The sequence below is a fragment of the Podarcis liolepis genome (genome assembly GCF_965112155.1).
Source record: "Podarcis liolepis genome assembly, chromosome: 1".
NCBI lineage: Eukaryota > Metazoa > Chordata > Lepidosauria > Squamata > Lacertidae > Podarcis > Podarcis liolepis.
Genome location: NC_139554.1, coordinates 76,707,115 through 76,722,198, shown reverse-complemented (window position 1 = coordinate 76,722,198; position 15,084 = coordinate 76,707,115). Strand labels below are relative to the sequence as shown.

At 43.6% G+C, this 15,084-nt stretch overlaps 1 protein-coding gene across 7 annotated transcripts in view; it reads left to right on the top strand.

Annotated features, from left to right (window-relative positions):
- Positions 1–15,084, top strand: part of TSPAN4 (tetraspanin 4) — a 511,237-nt gene that overhangs the window by 191,162 nt on the left and 304,991 nt on the right. The gene's annotated exons all lie outside the window — the stretch shown is intronic.

The window sequence follows — 15,084 nt, the reverse complement described above, 5'->3', positions numbered from 1 at the left end:
CTGGTATTTGCAAAAACAGTATCAAATTGAATGCGGGGGTGGCAGGGTGGTGCTGAAATGCATATCCCAAGGGTCCTCTTGGTTTTGCAAAGTTCTTGATTTCCCTTTTACTGCTGTATGAAATAAGGCCACCTTGCAGGCTGTTAGTGGCAGGAATTGCTCAGTTTTACAGTTCCTTGCTTTTTAGTGCTTAAATTGTCTTAATTTTATGCCTCAAGTTTATGCCTCAGCTCTCTGCACTTAATAGGTTGTGTTAGTTTTTATTCTTCTTTTTATTCCCCCCCCCCCAACCAAGAATCCATTGACATATTTATGAAACAGTATATCCATTTGCTGGTCTACATTGTTTGCTGGATATTCCAAGGGTGTGGGAGCCCAGGACTGGAATCTTAAGCTATTATGCATTGCAGCATATTTAATGGGAGAAAGGAAGGAGGACCCCGATTCCCACCAAGATGCCCATCCCAATTCCAGGATTGAAGAAAGGCTGTCTCTCTGCTAGGGAGAATCTAGCTCATGACACCTTTGAGACCAAAGCAGACAGTTTGGTTCACTGTAGACCCTGGCCAAGGAATAGTGGTGCCATTCCTCAGCACTGAACTGGCATGTGTCTGGGTCCCAAATCTTGGGGAATTACTATTTATAAAGAGTTATAACATGTACAGTGGTGCCCCGCAAGACGAAAAACTCACTAGACGAAAGGGTTTTTCGGTTTTTGCGTTGCTTCGCTAGACGAATTTCCCTATGGGCTTGCTTCGCAAGACAAAAACGTATTGCGAGTTTGTTCGCTTTTTTCTTAAAGCCGCTTGAAGAGGCGCAGTTGCGACGGACCGTGCTTCGCAAGACGAAAAACATCGCAAGACGAAAAGACTCGCGGAACGAATTAATTTCGTCTTGCGAGGCACCACTGTATGAAGTTTTGCTTCAAAAAAGCAGATGCTATCCTATTTGTGAATGACAAATCCTTTTCACCTTAACTTTGGGCTCCGTCTCCCCTCCGCACCTTGTAGCACACGACTTCTTTGTTAGATCCTTCTCTTATCACTCTAAAGAACTTCTGCCAGCCCTGTCCCTGCAGTATAGATTCGGCACTTGGCAGGGATCCAGTCATTGGTTTATGTCTGCCATGTATCCTTCCTGTCACTTGAAAAAGAAGCTTTCCTGAATGGTTGTGTGTGCTTGCACTGCTGCATTGCAACCTTGTATAAATTGTGCTCCCAGACTTGCTGCTAACGCAGCAAATCCTTTTGTTGCCCAGGTTGTACATGTGCCCTTAGAGGGCATCCGCTGCCGCCTAAGTGATTTCCTTTTACATACCCAGGGCGTCATGTGGATGAATTAGCTAATGTTTGTAAAGCACGCCAGACAGAAGAAAGGTCTCTGCAAGTGCATGGCATCCTTATTACATAACATACAATTAAATCCGGCTGCACTGTACAAAGCCCACTTCATGTGAAGTGCTGTGTATTTCAAATTAATAGATTTCAGAAGAATTGTATTACATTCAATATGTTGTAAAGCAATCTGTGCCGGAGACTAGGAGATCTCCTGTGTTTTCCCTTGTTATGTTGAATTGCTGTGAATTGCTGTATCTGCAATTTAAATTCTTATGTAACAGAAAACCAGAATTGCCAGGTGCTGTACTGCCTCATGTCAAACACCCAGATAGTACACCAATTCTTTAAACCTCTTTTGTTGACCACAAGCATTATGCTTTCCATTTTAAAGTTCAGAATAGAGTAGTTGCTGTGGAAGACAATAATCAGGCATCCAAACAACATGATCAGTCCAACGAAGTTGATGCTGAAGAATCATTGCCTCGACACTGGTGATCGTTGCTTCTTCCAGTACACTGACATTAGTTTGCCTGTCTTCCAAAGTGATATGTAAAATTTTTCGGAGACACTGTTGATGGAATCTTTCAAGGAGTTGGAGATGGTGTTTATAAGTGGTCCATGTTTCACAAGCATACAGTAAGGTTGGTAGTACAATAGCTTTGTATGCAAGCATTTTGGTTTCCCTGTGAATGGCCTGGTCCTCAAACACTCTGCGCTTCAATTGGGAGAAAGCTGCAGTTGCCAAGCTCAGGGGATGCTGGATTTCAGCATCAATGTCGGCCCTTGTGGAAAGGTAACAGCCCAGGTAGGAGAGGTGATCAACACTTTCTAACGTTACACCATTGAGTTGGATTTGTGGCGCTGCAGGGGGGTTGTTTTGTGCTGGTTTTTTTGCACTTTTTGTGCACTTTGGTTTTTTTGGATGTTGAGTGATAGGCCAATCTTTTCGTAGGCTTCTCTGAAGATATTTAGGATGGTTTGAAGATCCTCCTCTCAGTGTGCACACACTACATTGTCATCAGCATATTGAAGCTTTATGGCGGAAGTTATGGTAACCTAACTCTTTGCTTTCAGCCTACTCAAGTTAAAGAGGTTTCCATCTGTTCAATATATGATTTCTATTCCGGTGGGGAGTTTCCCTTTGACAATGTGTAGGATCATGGCAGTGAAAATAATAAATAGTGTTGGGGTGATAACACAACCCTGTTTAACACATGATCCCACTATGAATGGTTCACTTTGACAGCCATTGTTAGCTGCAATTGTTGCTGTTATATTATCATGGAGGAGCCAAAGGATGTTCACAAATTTACCTGGGCAGCCAATTTTCAGAAGGACAGTCCACAGGGCATTATGATTTACAGTGTTGAAAGTCTTAGTTAGGTTGATAAGCGGCGTATACAGGGGTTGGTTTTGCTCTCTGCATTTTTTTTTAAGCTGTTGAACAGTGAAAATCATGTCATTGTTCCCCTAGAAGATTGAAAACCAAGGATTCATGAAGGGTAGCCTCAGATATAGTTAGGTGACGGTTTGCTAAGATCCTTGCAATAATTTTGCCAGCTGCAGCTAATAAAGAGAAAGTCGCTCATTAATGCCAGTAGCGACTTCTGACAAGAGCTTCACAAGGTCATTTTTGATAGCAAAGCCTACTCCATGTATTCAACATTCTTGTTCAGGTAGACTTTTCCAGAAGGATATGTAGCCTCCTCTTTCTACCTTCAGCTGTCCCTCTCCTGCTCTTTGAGTTTCTTGAAGCACTGCAATATCAATGTTAAAACGTTGCAACTCTCTTGCAATGATGGCAGTCACTCTCAAGGCAAATCTTTAAAAAATGTAGTATAAACACCAGCAATTGGGAAACACTGGCCTGTGAGCGTTCCAATTGGAGAACAGCCTTTACCAAAGGTGTTATGGACTTTGAAGACACTTGAACTCAGGATGAAAGGGAGAAATGTGCTAAGAGGAAGGCACGTTTGGTGAGCCCAAATATCATGGGCTAAGGCAGGGACAGCCAACATGTTCCCCCCCAAATGTTGTTGAAATACAACTCCCATCAGACCCAGCAAGCACAACCAATGATCAAGACTGATTGAAGTTGTAGTTCAACGATATATGGAGTGCAGCATGTTGGCTTGTCATGGGCTAAGGGTAGCTTTGTTTCTTTGCATGGTTGTCTGGCCACAACCTGGAGAGCTGTTTAATAACTCCAGAGCTGCAACAAAAGATGCAGTGGCAACTTGCCCTGGCCTGCTTCTCTCTTGGTCATGCCACCCTCTCTCCCACTGCACCTCCTTGAGCAAGCAGAACTCTGAGGGGTGGGAGGAGGTGTGACTGCATTACCTTTTGCAGCTGGGAACCTTTCAAAGAAACAAGATGGTCCTCTGGGTTGCAAGCCTAACAGCTGAAGCTTTCTGCTGCATGTGGTGCAATAAACGCACATTACCTGTGACTGTGTAAACATGCAGGTCCTTGTAAGAAAGTGATACCCATGTAGGAAAGGAGACTAATGGGAAGCAGCCCTCACTTTCTCTTTTATGAAAAGCATCTTCTCCTCTCAGTTGAAAAAGGGATGTACTTCTGTTTCTAAAAGTCTCTTCTGCAATTGATTTGGTTTCTGTAGAAAAAAGTATGCATCACCCAAACTATTCTGAGAAAGTAAGCCCCTGGCCACCTCAATTTGTGTGGCCTTTGTAATTGATAGTGGTTAATTCTCATCCACATTGAGGCTGCTGGTCTATTTTCTGCTCTCCTTCTACAGTAGAACCTCTACTTACGACCGCCTCTACTTGGGCCTGATCCAAGTTGCGACCGCGGCAAACCCAGAAGTAAATACCAGGTTTGCTGCAATTTGCACATGCACAGAAGTGGCTGCTGCCGTCTGCACATGTGCAGAAGCATGCTGCCACTGAATGTACCTGTGCACAATGGCGCTTCTACCAGCAACCTGGATTGACTTATGGACAGACCTCTGGAACTGATTATGTCCATAAGTAGAGGTTCCACTGTATTTTTTTGCTCTCTGGCTATGAGCAGGACCTCTCCCGCCCCCCTTACAGACTGGGAACTTCCTCTTGGCAGCTGGAGCTTCTAAATGTCTATAGAGTAAGGAACATTACCAGCCTCTTTATAAACTACGGGTGCCAGGAGATATTTGGGTATATATTGAATATTTTATGCCCACAACATTGCGCCTGTGTAGTGGAGGGGGCATGCAAAGTCAAATATCTAATCCCGAAAGCCTGCATCAGAGCTGAGATTGCTGCTTGTACATACACAGAGCCTCCTCTGATCAGTATTTTGCCTTTACAGCCTAAGTTTCATTTGCCTTTGTAGCCAGAAGGAAAAGGAATTGCTCAGTGAGGATTTCACTGCTTATTGATCACTGCCATCAAGTGAGATTGCAGATGCCACTGTCCTGTCATTTGCTAGATATGTGTACAGAATGTGCGCTGGGCTGCCTGTTAACAGCAAGGAGGGTTGGAAAAAGAAGGATTGGGGGTGGGCGGGTGCACATGGTTGTTACCCCTCTTTCTAATGCTACATCTCTGTATATCTTCACAAACTGAATTGTGAGATGAGAGGCATTATCACTATCACAAAAAAGAGAAAAGCATGGCTAAGAAGCAGGAGGTCGGGTGGGCAGAATGTTTCTCCTTCATTTTTCTCATCTGAAAGCAGTTGCAGGTCCCCACTTGACATGTCTTACAACTGTTTAATAATTCAGGCTCTCCGTTTGTTTGTTTGTTTGTTTGTGCCTTTGTTTTGTTTGACCTAGGCAGCAGTGGCAGCTTGGCAAGGGGCCCACTCTCTTTTCACTTTCCTGGTGCTGCCCATCAAACCAATGAACCTTTTGTTGTGTCCAATAGAGAAAGCGAACTGTTCTGGACAGCCTAGAGAGCATTTATGTATTTGTTGGTTTGATTGAAATTATTTATATCTTGCTCTCCTTCCCAAAGGAGATCAGAACAGCAGGAAAACAGTATAAACAAACAAGACTCTCAGCAGCTGTAATGTCCAGGAAGGCAGGGAATAAACTAGGCTTTATTTCACCAGGGTCAAAGACCCAGTTTGGAACCCCCTATACGCATTTGTGTACACACACACAGGCTGGGAGCCTCAATGGTGCCCCTCTGAAGGTTTTACCTGGGGCAAAATACCCAGCTAGCCCCCCCTCCAATATATGGCTCTGTCTGAAGGCTCTAAAGCCTTATTACTAAGAAAAGTTTTAAGTGCTCTCTCCACCCCCAACACTAAAAGTGAAAGAGCCATAAAGACATCCTGGGAGAGGGACTTCCAGAAGTGGGCACCCTATAATCGTCCTCTCCCCACCCCCATTTATCTTGGTAACTATTGGGCTTCTCCTTTTTAACACACATAGCACCTGTCTGAAATAATATAGAGGTTTGTATATATGGGCCCATACCCAAAGGATTTTACCATCTATCCTTTAAGGCTAATTAGAGTATAATAATCTATTTTCTTCCCTCTTCCTTTTTTCTAAGAACAGAAACAAAATAAACAGTAGTAATCTTTAAAAAAAATATTGTCCAAGCTGATTTAAAATCCAGTATATCTTCATAAAAACCAGGGATTACAGCTCTAATTATGATCAAGGATGGGCTGAAAATTCCCATAGCACCTGTTTAATCAAGAGCAAAAGGCTTGTTGTATACAGCAGGGTTTTCATGTTGCATGCATGGTGACAAAACGCAAGGCATGCACAAATCCTAATATGAATCTTAATGTTGATGTGCTCAGTTTTATTTTGAGGTTGTATGTATTGCTCCTTGCTTTTCCATTTTGGTTTATAATAAGGTGATATTGACACAATCTAGTTCATTTGGTTTGCTATATAAGAATACTGCTTGTGTATGTGCTTGCACTTGCCACCATGTGTGTTTCAGAGAGAGAGAGAGAGAGAGAGAGAGAGAGAGAGAGAGAGAGAGAGAGATGTGAACCTACAGTCGTACAGTCCCTCAGTTTATGAACATCTTGATTCCCAAATGTTTTGGCTCCCGAATGCCGCAAACCTGGAAGTGACTCTTCCAGTTTGCAAACTATTTTTGGAAGCCGACTGTCTGACTGGGCTTCCACAGCTTCTGATCGGCTGCAGGAGCTTCCTGCAGCTGATCAGAAGCCTCACTTTGGTTTCTGAATGTTTTGGAAGTCGAATGGACTTCCAGAACGGATTCTGTTTGACTTCAAAGTACTGTACAACTGTATAGGCATATATCCAATGCCTACAACACTTCCTTTTGCGGATGGAAGAACTACAATAATGGGAGATGTACTGGGCATGTATTGTGGCAGAGAACCCATATGTGAGTCTATGACCCACTCACTGCACATACTATTATTTCTAGAGCCAGCCTAAGCTGAACTGGGAAGTTGCTGGTGGCTGTAGGCAGGCTGCAGCCCCGGGGCTTATAGTCTTGTCTCACTGCTTTCCCTGGGAAACCACTCTTTAGCACTCAGTCAGAGAAAAAACAGTCAGGTTTTTCTTTCCCTTGGGAAAGCCGCTTATACCCTTGCCAAAAACACAGAAAACCCCTCGGACCTGTGCTTTCTAGGCACGGGACGAGAACGTGTGGACAAGCCCCCAGTCTCAATGTGTTCTATCGCCATTAGCAATATTGACTTGTAGTAACAAAGTGCTATGGTATGCTTTGTATGCAGTAAATTGATTTCAAGCATGTAATCCAAATATATAGTTGCCTTTTCTGGAAGCGGTCATGCAAAGGGCATAAAAAAAAATTCCAGCTGTGCAATTTCATGCCTGTTTCCTGAGACGGGAGTTCAGTGTGGGACTTCCTAATACATGTGTTTCAGATTGCAGCCTGAGTAGCAACAGCTCAGAGATTTATTTTTGTTGCCCTGAGAAAGTTTATTTCTAGTTTGCCACTTTATTATTAGAAGCATCTGCTTCTGTATTAAAGGCTTGGTTTTTATTGCTGCCTAAAAGAGTGATTGTCAGTCTTGCCATTTGATTTGTTTCCCTTAAATGTGAACAAATACAGTCATACCTCGGGATAAATACGCTTCAGGTTGCGCTCCGTGGCGACCCGGAAGTAACGGAGCGCATTACTTCCGGGTTTCGTCACTCGCGCATTTGCAGACAATCAAAATGACATCCCGCGCTTGCGCGGAAGCGGCAAAATGCAACCCGCGCACATGCAGACGCGCTCTCGCATCTTACGTTCTGTTCAGGATGCGAATGGGGCTCCAGAACAGATCCCGTTCGCATCCCGAGGTACCACTGTAGTCAGATGCACTATTAGAAGAAGAAGAAAATAATATTAGAATTGTTCATCGGCCTATCAGCTTCATCTGGGATAGATCCTTCTGGAGAAAGATCTCAAGATCTGCATAATGCAGGTGACTTGTGCACACATACCTGGGAGCAATCCTAATTGAATATGACACATGTGTGGAGCCTTGAGGATGCCACAACTATGATGTTGAATGGAAGGCAAGAGGCTTTGGCATCACACAGGATGCCACTGAAATTTGGCATACTAAGGTCTGCCACTGATCTCAAAATTGAGCTCTCTGCCCCCTATATCCAGGTCTGCAAACATATCTATTACACACATTTCAGAATGTTAAATGTTATCAGAGCTTCTTATAACAATGATTTAAAAAACAAAACAAAAACCGCATCAGATGATTTGAAGCCTGTTAGGCTAACACATGTGAGATCCTATGATTTACACCATGGGTAGGCAAACTAAGGCCCGGGGGCCGGATCCGGCCCAATCGCCTTCTAAATCTGGTCCGTGGATGGTCCAGAAATCAGCATGTTTTTACATGAGTAGAATGTGTCCTTTTATTTAAAATGCATCTCTGGGTTATTTGTGGGGCCTGCCTGGTGTTTTTACATGAGTAGAATGTGTGCTTTGATTTAAAATGCATCTCTGGGTTATTTGTGGGGCATAAGAATTCGTTCTTTTTTTCCCTTTCAAAATATAGTCCGCCGTCCGCCCCCAAGGTCTGAGGGAAAGTGGACTGACCCTCTGTTGAAAAAGTTTGCTGATCCCTGATTTACACACCTGCACACCTGATGTAGTCAATGTTTGTGAGAGTTCCAACTCCAAAAAGATGGCATCTCCCTTTGCCTCAAAAATCCTGTTTAAAGCAACCAAAGAGCTGATTTCTCGTCATATTGAAAAGATCAGTCCTTGTATATTGATCTTTTGTGCGATCCATATTTCATGCTGCTTTTGCACATATCTGGCTGATAGGATTGCTGCTGGCTATCGTGGTTTCTGTACTGCTTGCCTAGTATATTCAACACACCATCAGAGGAACTCTGTGGAAACTCTTTTGTGCATCCGGAATAAATTGTGTGGGAGCGATCATAGCACTAACCAAGCCGACTGGGATACATGCAGAAGGGATCTCAGATGCATATTCTCTTACCAGATTAATCATAGAAGACACGAGTACTGACACCTTCTGTTTGCTCTAGCCACTAGCCATCTCAACCTGCTCTTCCTGCTTTTGCTTATTGCAGTTTAACTAATTGATTGGCTTTTTGCCATTGTTGTAGAATCTAAGGCACAAAGGAAATGTAAAACACTGTTGCTGTTTTTAGCCCAACTGGAAATATATATTCCGGTGACTTTTGCTATAAAACAAAATAAGGGAGCAGATTACACTGACCTGACCCATGAGGATACCCAGGGGGAAAGCAATATGCCAGGTTTCTGGTGTGTGGGTTTTTTTTTGAAGTTTCATCTCAAGGAAGGGCTTGGGAGGATGGGGTTACTGCTTGCTTGCTTGCTTGCTTGCTTGCTTGAATGCATGACTAAGGCTAGAAACCAAGAAAATAACTGCTGTCATACTGCCTACTGCATGGGGGACAGATATGTGTTTGCGTAAGAAAAGTCAAAACAGTTTAGCAGACGGAAAGCACAACAACAACAACAACAACAACAACAACAACAATAATAATATAAAGGAAGCTTTAAGCAAACATGTCCCAATTCTCCTTTCTTCAGAAATACGTTTTGCGAAGTTTGTGCATATCTGCATAAACAAGAAAAAAGAATGGTGTTCATAAAAAGAGAACAAGTGCAAATATTTGGCTGTGCATAGACTTGTCTGTAAGAGGGTGGTGTCCAGGCAAGAAGATGGGCCAGACTATCTAGTGATGTGAATTGTTCATATTCACACCTAAGAATTTGAACCAAAACCAACCATTCTTTCTGAGTGAGAAATATGACACAATTTCAGCAATACCTATTCCCTTCTTGTCTTTTCAATACTTTTTTTTCCTTCCTCCTTTTCTCTAGCCTTCTTTCTTTCTTTCCTTCTTTATGCATTATTGCATTTTTTTTCAGGTAACATGATGTGCTCTCTTCCTCTATCTTCCAAGCTGGAAGCTCCTTGTCTCATTCTATATTTGTGGAAAAGGAATAAAAACAAAATTAAAAGTGGATTCTGTTCCTCTGGTTGGGGGGGGGGAGAGGAAGGGAAGAGGTTTTCTCTGCAAGTTTACTTCTTATCTCCCTATTCTTTTCTGTGTTTTAGGGAACCTGAAAATGTCCTCTGATTCAGAATTGTGTGCTTTGGTTTTTGCAATGGGGAAGAGTGATTTCAGGAAATGTGGTACTGAAAAATTAGCTTGGTATATGGAATGTGTATATTGGCATATTGATACTGCACTAGGGGAGATGGTGAGAGAGGCAGAAACAACTTCAGGAATTGGGGCAGAATGAATAAAGCAGGAGATGAAGAATTTAGTTTTAGGACAGGGATGTCTAACCTGTGCCTCTCCCAGTTGTTGATAAACTACAATTCCCATAATCCCTTACCATTGTCTGTGTTGGCTGGAGCTGATGGGAGTGTAATTCAGCAACATCTGCAGGACCACAGGTTTGCCACCTCTGTTTTAGAAACAACCAATTTTGACAAATAGGTTTTGTTTGTTTTTTAATAAAAATGTTTATCTGGAAGCTTGACTCTTTAGCCTAAAATCCCTGTGTGATACATCTCGGTTTCTGTGGCTACTTGGAATTGAAGGGGAAATGTACTCTACACCTGCACAGAGGCCCCTTACACCAGTCCTCAAACTTTTTAAACAGGGGGCCAGTTCACTGTCCCTCAGACACTGTTGGGGGCTGGATGGGAAGTTTTGGAGAGTGGGCTAGCACGCTCGCAGGAGCTGAGCACCTCAGAAGCCGGGAGTCTGCAGGAGCTGGCCAAGAACGGTGCGCACTGCCTGGTGCACCTCTTCAAGGAGCATGAAGATGGAGACAAGGGCAAGCTGGTGCCTCACCTGCAGCTTCTGCCCCGTGCGGGTGTTTCCGCCCCTTCGTCGTCCTGTTCCCTGGAGGTGAAGGCCGCCGCCTAGGCCACTTTGCCGCTGGCCTCATCATCCTCCACTGTCATATCAGCCACCAATGGGAGTGTGGCAGTAAAGGCCCCGTTGAGCCCTAGCTCGGGCTGGCTGTCCTCCTCCAGTAACGCTGCTGCTGCCCCCTCATGGGGACACAGAGCGGCAGCGGTGACAGGAGGAAGAGGCTGAGTGGTGGCAGCTCTGCCAATCAAACACCGTGCCTGGTTTACCTCAGCGTTGCACAGGGACGTCTCTGCCAATCAAATGTGGCATTTGATTGGCAGAGACGTCCCTGCACTGAGGTAAACCGAGGTGTGGCATTTGATTGGCAGAGCCTCCATCGCTCAGCCTCTTCCTTCTGTTGCCGGGAGCCTTGGCTTCGCAGCGGGTTCTTAAATGGCTGGGCGGGCCAGATTTAGAACCCTGGCGGGCCTGATCTGGCCCAGGGACCGTAGTTTGCTGACCCCTGCCTTACACATTTTGCAATTGAACACTCGCTCATTTTAAGCTCCAACCTCACTGAATCACCAGTGAAGTCAGTCATATTGTTGCTTATTTGCTAAGTGTTACTAATTTGGACCAGCTCTATACCAGATGACTATGACTATGGAAGTTCGTTGTAGTGACTTTTTGGCTTAGATTCTGAAAGCTGGGAAACTTTGGAGAGGCTTTATGAAATGTATAAACAGATATATCACAGGCACAAAGCTGTCATATTCTAGGCGCCTGCAATCATGTCTGTCTACAAAACTATACATTGAATTGGCTAAGTAGCTTGTGCCTTTCTCTCTCCCACCCCAGCCTTTCCAACACCACTGCATTGCTGTAATTGGGAGGTCTCAACTCCAAGGACCCTTCTAGTCTGTTACTATTTTGTAGGTGGGAGTCATTTGCAGACCGCCAAATTCAGATTGCCCCATTAAGTGGATTTGGTGCTCTTGTGCAATAAACCCACTTCCAAAAAAACCTGACATTTTTGTGGCCATGAAGGCAGTGGGCAAATGAACTGGAAAATGGAGGATAGCAATTGATTGACATGATGATGTTTTTCTTCCTCCATTCAAATCAGAATGAAGGCTCAATAAGCAGCTGGTGTTGTATAACCTCCTCCCAAACTTTGTTCAAACAAATCAGGATGACTTCTCAGTAAGTTGTTAGTCTGGAAGTGTCCCAAGTCTTAGTGTAGGTCCATCCACCCTGTTTTCCTCTGTCCCTAATTTATATTGGAACTGAGTACACCAAATAACATTGCCTTTGGGCCTATCTCTCAGGTAATGTTTGAATTCTGTAGAGCATTTCCTGAATGCCATTATGCATCCACAATTTTCCATAGATACATATGGTTAGATCGGTGTCAGAATAAATTCATTTTGTGATACAACATTCACAGCCCACTCAACAGAAACATATTTTATTATCCTTATTGTCAGCAAATCAGTTGATGTTATTATGGCTAAGTCTACCATAACTATACCAATACAGTGGTACCTCAGGTTACGAACTTAATTCGTTCTGGAGGTCCGTTCTTAACCTTAAACCATTCTTAACCTGAGGCGCGCTTTTGCTAATGGGGCCTCCTGCTGCTGCTGCGCTGCTGGTACACAATTTCCATTCTCATCCTGGGGCAAATTTCTCAACCCAAGGTACTGCTTCCAGGTTAGCGGAGTTTGTAACCCGAAGTGTTTGTCACCCAAAGCGTTCGTAACCTGAGGTACCACCATAGTGACATAACATAATTACTTCAGTTTGCTTCCTCTCTCCTTATATTTGTTAAGGTGATGCAAAAACTAATCTAGAGAGGTTTTTTGTTTTTGTTTCAGCTTTTCCATTGTTGCATTTTTAGAAAGCTATTTCCAGAATTGGAATTTCATTCTAAAGATACTGGCTCCTTCCTGAGCTGCTTACAGGGTGTGAAACCCACATGCTATTTTGGACTTTCGAAGTGCAAGCATCAGTTTTATTCATTAGCGACCAAAATGGTCTTTCATCAGCTACCAGAAAGGCAGAGTCGTCTTAGTTTATGGTTATCTGCATAATGTTTACCACTTGCCCCTTACCTCAATGTTCACAGCTCTACTGTAGCTGTCTGGTGTATCCCCTGACAGAATCACTATTCTGGTATGCTGAAGTCTTATAGCCTATGCATATTCCTCTATCAAGTACTTTTGGGCGCCACCCCAATCTTTGAGCAGTGAGAGACTCCAGGGTTTCCAAGTGCTTACCCGGAGTTGGGTTTCCTTGGAATGAAGGTCAGTGGAGACTGTGGTGTCTTTAAGATATATGGCTTCATTTACACATATATGCACCCTGAACACAGGATGAAAAGAGTTCACAGCATTAACAGCCCAACAGATCTTTCTTCTCCATTTGGTTTCCAGGGGAACCTCAAAGTCCAGTACAGGCTCAGCACAGAACAGGACATTCCCCTCTGTCTGTTCAGTTTTCCAGCTTGCTCAAAACACAACTCTGTCCATTGTTATCCTTCATAGCAGTTAGATGAACAGGGTGGAGGAAAGGCCCACCCACTTGTTCTGTGGCACAGAGCAACTTCTTTGGATATGCTAGATTGTGGTGCCTTGACAAACGAACTAGTTTTGCAAGCTTCCTCTTATGCGTTCTATCCTCATAGATACAGGGTCCCAAGAATCAGAAGAGACCCGAGGTATCCTCCATACTGACAGACTCCTAAACTCATAACAGTACTATCAAGACTATGCCACAAGTTGTTCACATATAGTCCATTATGATAAATAAGAAATGTCCATTCTGTCTGTGCGTGCAGTAATCTGCAAGAACAAAATCTGTTGAATTGTCCCTAATCACCTGTTGACAGGTATTTCACATACTTGTTATGTCCAGATTCATTTTATCTTACCAGATTCCTTTAACCTTTCCTCATTGAACTTTGTTTCCAAGCCCCTCGCCATCTTTGTCATCCGCCTCTGAACACATTCCAGATTGTCAATAACCTTCTAAAACAGCAGTTATTGACAAATTGGGTATCTGAGCTTCTTTTTGGAATGATATGTTGAATTAACTTCAAGCAGATGAGTCTATCTATCTGTCTTGCCTGTCTCTCTGTATCTCTTTACCGAGAGAGATTTTTCTGCCTTAACAGACTTGTTGTGGAAACCACATTAAAAGTCATATGCTAGGAGTGAGGTCTGATGGGAACGAATGGTGTATTGGGTACTGGGCTTCTTAAAATCTCATGATGTGTCCTACAGTCCTGATGCAAAGGACCCCAGAGAGCTGCACAATAGAACCCTTTAACTGCCCCAGCAGTCAAGGTGTCAATCTTTTTTTCTTTCTGCTTCACTGAGCTAAACAGCCACAAAAAGCCACCATCAGTTCCCTATGTAGTCAGTTGTGCAGAGATGAACAAAGCCCTGTCAGCCATGAATCAGGGGATCTGACGCCAGTGTTATGGCTTGTTCTGATCCAGCCGTCAGCCTAGGAGAAGTGTGGAGCCTTTTATAAACAGCTGTTGAACTTTCTGAAACACGGGGACACTGCGATTTCAAAATAGACATTCCTTTTCAAGAGAATTGATCCATCACAATGTGTTTCGAATTTCCCCACACACCAGCTTGTCTATTAAGAAAACTCTGCATTCGGCACAGAACCCCTGTGCATTGAAGAAGATTCTGGAACACGTTCTTGGTTTTCCAACCATGTCAACAAGGATCACTGGTCATGCCTGTTGGACCTTAGTGTTGTTCCATGTGTACTGAGGACGTACTCTAGACTGTGCTTAACATTCTTTTCTGAGGTTGTGCTCTGCAGGAGAAGATTGACAGTGATAGGAAAGCTGTTCTTTAGCAATTCGTGTCTATCCTTCTTTTCTCTGAAGCATTCTCCATAACTTCCAAAGAAACTCAAGGGTTCCTTGGTGCAGAGTTTGAAGAGCAAAGACCAAGTTATGGATTGATTAAGTGTTACCACTAAGCACTTGTAGCTCATCACTTAAAATGAATCAGTCCTTTCAAACAAATGTCAACACATAGAAGTATCTTACAAGTTAGAATAAATACTCTGAAGGCAGAATGCAGTGGTGGGGAGCCTTCAGCCTGTTGACCTAATGAGAACCTCCTGGCCTCTGAAATTGGCCTGGGAGGCTGTTTGAGGCCAGCCACTTGTACCTTTTCCTGTGCCTGACACCAGATGTGGGAAAGTTCAGAAAGAATTCAAACCCTGGAAGGTGACAGAAAAAGATGGCGAATTCAAAAAGTGCCGAATTCAAGCTATGACTGCAAAGGAAGAATCAACTTGATGTCAGGTGGTTGGCAGGTAGGAGCCCTCTGCCCAATCAAAGTGCCCTGTGAAATGTTGGCCACTTCTGAATCTGGCCCTCAAGCCAGATTTTCCATAACTGGCATAATGGGTAGCTAAATATAGGTGGTGGCT